This window comes from Myotis davidii, unplaced genomic scaffold (assembly GCF_000327345.1).
Source record: "Myotis davidii unplaced genomic scaffold, ASM32734v1 scaffold569, whole genome shotgun sequence".
Lineage (NCBI taxonomy): Eukaryota > Metazoa > Chordata > Mammalia > Chiroptera > Vespertilionidae > Myotis > Myotis davidii.
This window is the reverse complement of record NW_006299876.1, coordinates 66451-72251: the sequence shown is the minus strand read 5'-3', so window position 1 is coordinate 72251 and position 5801 is coordinate 66451. Positions and strand designations below refer to the sequence as shown.

The 5801-nt window shown below is 36.7% G+C and overlaps 1 protein-coding gene across 1 annotated transcript in view; it reads left to right on the top strand.

The window, feature by feature from the left end:
• THOC2 (THO complex 2) overlaps positions 1-5801 on the top strand; it is a 118041-nt gene that overhangs the window by 53454 nt on the left and 58786 nt on the right. The window lies entirely within an intron of this gene.

Below are 5801 nucleotides of genomic sequence, written 5' to 3'. Positions count from 1 at the left end.
ATAATATAATAGATGCCCATAACTCCTTCACCTAAAAGTAAGTTTAGTAACATGTTGGTATACTTTTTTGAAAATATTAATTTATGTTACAGATACCATGAGTGCTTACTCCTAAATGTGTTAGTTTGTACTTTCTAAAAGTAAGGGCATTTTTCTATTTAACCATGATCCATGATACCAATTTCATACTTAACTAGATTGCTATCATATAATAAACCCAAACCATATTCATTTCTCAAATTGCCCCCCCCCTCATGCATTTTACAACTGGTCTGGTCAAATGATGATCCAGTTAAAGACCACACATTGTATTTAATTGTTAAAATTCTTTTAATTTAGAATAGTATCTCCCCTTTCTTTAAAGGTATCAACTTGTTGAGGAAACTATTCCCATAGAAGACTCCACCTTTTGAATTTATCTAATTGCTTTTTCATGGTTGATTTAATTTTTTTGTCCCCTGTCTTTCTCATACACTCGGAGTTAGGTCTAAAGGCTTGACTTGATTATGTTCAGGCAAAAATACTTCATGGGTTGTGCATTATGTTTTATATTGTATAACATCCAATATCTGTCTTACTTTTAATGTTCCAGTAAGTTAATGACAGTCTAATCCTTCCATTATGCAATGACATTTCCTCCCTTATCAATAGCAGGTTATCTGCAAGTTGATACTTGGGTACCATGTAAAACCCACCTTTTTATCAACCTTACATTAAGTGATTTAGAATACATGGATGATCCTTTCCTGAGTCAATTAATTCCTTAAAGTTTCAAATTATTGATTTACTAATTTTATCATGCCTTCTAAATTTATTAGCTATCATTCTTCTATAAAGAAGAGTTATCCCTTGTCAAGTTGGATTGTTTGGTTGTCCTGAAATAAAGTTATACTGGAAAGGCAGGACAAATGCTTTAATTTTTTTCCTATTAATTACTTGCTATAAAAGTGAGGAATTTCTTTAGTAGCCACTTCTAATGGTTGCATGGGTGGTGTGTGTGTGAAAGAGACAAAAAGAGAAAGTGCATTTGTATTTTGACTTAGGTTTTTAAAGAATCAATATGGTTATAGTAGCAATAGAAGTTGAGTTTCTGAATATATTTTGAAGGTAGAGCCAATAGTATTTACTGATGGATTAGGTACAGAATGTGAGAGAGTAGAGTTAAGGATGTTTTTGGATCAAGGAGCTAAAACAATGTTGTTATCAACTGAGGGCAGATTTCAGGTAAAATAGATTTGGAATGTTATTGGTAGGAATTAAGTTTTGGACATGTTAAGTCTGAGATGTCTGTTAGATATCCAAGTGGAGATGTTGAGTAAATAACTGGATGTATGAATCTGGTATTCCATGGAAAGGACTGGGTTAGAATAGAAATGTGGGTGTCAAAAGTGTATAGATGATACTTAAAATTGTTATACTGGATGAAATCATCAGGCGTTGGTTATAGAGAGACAAGAGAATGCTGGGCTTCTTGTCCCAGCATCAAGAAGGGTTCAGGAATCTGGAGAAGGGACTGTGCGTAGATGACATAGGAATCCAGAGACTAATAAAGAGTCTGGAGACAAAAATATAATTTTGAAAGGCATTGGGTGTCAGAGGAGCTTAGCTAAAGGAGCTAAGTTCTAAGATCTTAAGTCTAAGGCCTTAGGTTCTCATCGTCCCCAGGACCCCATGGTTTTTATTAACACAGTTTGTCCTGAGGCAAGGCAGAGATATACACTTCAAAGGGTCAGGGTTTGGTACAGAGTCCTTTGTCAGAATGGGAGAATTAGCCTATGGCTGTTCAGGTGTTTGGCCAGTAGGAAGCAATAACATGTAGATTATGATGCCCTTTAACTGTCTGGCAGCCACAATCAATTTAATGTATCCTATTCAGGTTTGGGGAAATGCCTTTAGCCATTCCCAGATGCAGCCCTGCTGCACATGCTGGAATTGGACTCCGGCAAGAGAGGGTCTGAGCCTTTGGGCACTTCAATGGTAAAGGGCCTGGGAGGAGGGGGCAGCGTATGATGTAAGAGGAAAACAGACAGTATGAAATTTTGGAAACTAAATGGGAGAAGGAATGATCAACTCTGCTAAATGTCTCTGATAGGTCATTTAAGATGAGGACTAAAATTAATCATTTGATTTATCAGCAGGGAGGTCAAAACTAGCCATTTTGGTAGAGTTGGGATAGTGTTATGAGTGGAATTAGAGACAGAATAGATAACTCTAAAGGAGTTACTACAAAGACACAGACTAATGGGATTGAGGGGTGAGTTCAAGATAAGTTCTTTTTTAAGATGGGAGAGAGAAACATATGCTGATCAGAATGATTGAGTGGAAAGGAGGAAAACTGGTGATGAAGGAGAGAGGAAAGAGTTACTGGAATAGTGTTCTTGAGTACGAAAGAAAGAATAGAATTTATGACGTAAGTGGATAGATTGACTTTAAATAGGACCATAGAGAATTCATCTATAATAGCAGGTGGAAAGGCAGCATATGTAATTATAGTTGTTGGTAGGTGGGTAGATATGATGGTGAGAGTTTTTAAAAGTCCTATTGATTACTCCAGTTTTCTCACTGAAATAGAAAGCAAGGTCATCAGCTGAGAGAGAGAATGAGAGAAGAGGTATTACAGGTTAAGAGAGAAGGTACGAAATAGTTGTGTAGGTAAGTGGAAGAGTTAATGGATAATGGAATAGAATATGATTGGCCAGCATCATTAAGTACCCACTTGAGGATGGATATGTGAAATTGGCATTTTTGAGGGGTAGTAGCTATTGGTAGTATTAAAGTTAATGTATGGAGTAAATAGCTGAGATGGGTAGAGGAGACGATTTTTGGAAGAGAAGTTAAAAAAAACCCAGGAGGCCAGCAAAGTGGAAGTATCATTTATATGTATATGAAAATCTCTAAAAATTAAGAGAGGAATCGAGTTGGAGAGAGTGATAGTGAATCGGAAGGGCAGTGCTAAATAAAGGGTAGTGATCCGGGACTCCACAGATGGCAACACTGAAAATGGCAGAGGAGAGAACTCCAGAGCTCTGTCCATCCATAAAAGCAACCAAGGAGCTGTCAAAAACTATCAGTAAACTTTTACAGAATTCTGGAATTTAATAAAAATCTTAAGGAAAGCCTCAGTGAAAAAAGAGCCGCTGCTTTGGGATAAGAGAACACTGTGACATTTTAAATTGCCTGCCTACTATCCATTACACCCAGATAGATGGTGGCCATGAAGATAGAAGCCCTCACTCCTAGTGAAGATTGCCAAAGCCAGAGGATATAAAGAATTGTTTTCAAAGAACCATAGGTTTGACCTATTTGGCTGTTCACTGAAGTACTTGGGCAAGTGCCTGTCTCTGTTTTGCCTGAATGGGAGCATCCCTACCACTTGGGCAGCTTTTGCCCAAAGCATTTTGACTTTAGCAACTATTGGCTTTAGCAGTCTGGAGCAAGAAACAAAAGTTGAATATTCAAGAGAGATACTGAATACTTGGGAAGAAATAAGTTGAATAATGAGATATGTGGGGGGTTTAATGACTTTTAAGAAGCAGATGAATATACCAGGTAGTAGGGAAAAAAAGGCCATGTGTATGCCCAGACCTGTATGTGTACTCAGAAAAGGGCTGAGAAGACCCTAAGCTTTTTCTGTGTCTGGCCTTCAGGCTCTACACAAGCAGGAAGTGAAGACTAAGGCAAAGTTATAAATGGCCTCACTAAGTATTGAGGAATGCCCTAATGCACACAGAACCAATGTACAAAGATTGGGAGATTATTTTTTTTCTTTCTTTTTCTTGAGGGCTTTGGACTTCTAAGAAAACTTAAAACACAAACTGACCACTAAGCTAACAGAACAGAGATTTCAGTGGCCATACATGACAGTAATACAGACTTTACAAAATGAGTTCAGAAAATTCAATAAACAAGCAAACAGCAATAACCCACAATAAGCAGCATCATAAACCCCAGAGTGGGTGCAGAATCTGATTTTCAGAGTTGCTTCTTAATATTCAAAATGTCCAGTTTTCAACATGGCTCATTCACAAGAAAAAAATAAATTAATAGAAACTATCCATGAGGAAGCCCAGGCAGTGGACTTAGTAGAATAATAATTTAAATCAACAGTCCTAAATATACTTATGATCTATAGGAAACCATGAGAACTAAAGGAAACCAGAAAAGCACTGTCTCATAAGACAGAATATCAATAAAGAAATAATTATAAGAGAAATTATGAAATAAAAAAGTACAATAACTGAAATTAAAACTGCACTAGAGAGGTGCAAGAGGAGATTTGAGAAGGCTGAAGCAATAGTAGCTAACTTGATAAGTCTGAGGTTACCCATTCTGAGGAGCAGAAAGAAAAGAATGAAGAAAAATAAACAGAGCCCATGAGACCTATATGACACCATTAAGTGTACCAATATGTGCATTATGACTCCCAGAAGCAGAGGAGAGAGATAAAGCAATAGAAACTATATTTGAAAAAAATAGTGGTTGAAAACATCTGAAAGATATGAGCTACACTAAGAAGCTCTGCAAACACCAAGCAGGAAAAACTCAAAAGAGATTTACACCAAGATACAGTATAGTTAAATTGTTGAAAGCCAAAGACAATCTTGAAACTAGCAAAACAGATGTGACCCACTGGGTACAAGAGATCCTTAAAAAGAATAGCAGCTGATTTCTCTTCAGAAGGTAGTATGAAGGCATATATGCTGAAAGAATAAAACTGTCAACCAAGAATTCTATATCCAGCAAAACTATCCTTCAAAAAAATGAGAGATTATGTTATTCCAAGATAAACAAAAGCTGGGGGAGTTCATCACTAGTAGATCTGCCCTACAAGAAATGCTAAAAGTAGTCCTGGCTGAAATGAAAGGCCACTAGACAATAACTTGAAGCTATATAAAGAAATAAAGTACACTAGTTAAAGTAGCTATAGGTAAATATAAAAGCCAATCTTGTGTTTTTTGGTTTGTAGCTCTTCTTTTTTTCTATGGCTTTTTTTTTTTCTATGGCTCAAAAGGAATTGCCCTAACCGGTTTGGCTTGGTGGATAGAACATTGGCCTGCAAACTGAAAGGTCCCATGTTTGATTCTGGTCAAGGGCATGTGCCTTGGTTGCAGGCACATCCCCAGTCGGAGGTGTGCAGGAGGCAGCTGATCAATGTTTCTCTCTCATTGATGTTTCTAACTCTCTATTCCTCTCCCTTCCTCTCTGTAAAAAATCAATAAAATTTATTAAAAAAAAGACAAAGGAATAAAACTATAATTATAAATCGAATAAACACACAAAGTGTAACTATAAAAGAGAGAGGGATAGAAATGTATAGGTGCAGTTTTTGTGTACTATTGAAACTAAGTTGGTATTAATTCAAATTAGGTTATTACAAGTTTAAAATGTTAATTGTAATAATACCCAAGGTAACTACTAAGAAAATAAGAAATAAACAGAAAAGGAAAGAAGGAAATCAAAATGGTATACTACCAAAATAACACAAATGGAGTCAGTAATAGAGGAAATGAGAAATAAAACCTGGTATAAGACATATAGAAAACTTAGCAAAATGGCAGAAGTCCTTCCTTGTCAGTAGTTACTTTAAATGTAAATAGAATAAACTGTAATTAAAAAGACAAGTTCAGCAGAAGTTATAAAAAACCATGATCCAACTGTATTCTATCTGTAAGATACTCACTTTAGATCTGCTGGGGTCCTGCTCCAGCAGGTCCAGGGGTCCCCAAAGGTGTGGACGGAGTTGGCGAAGAAGGACTGACACGGAGACAGCGTTCAGTTGATCAGCAGCCTTGCCAGGATCT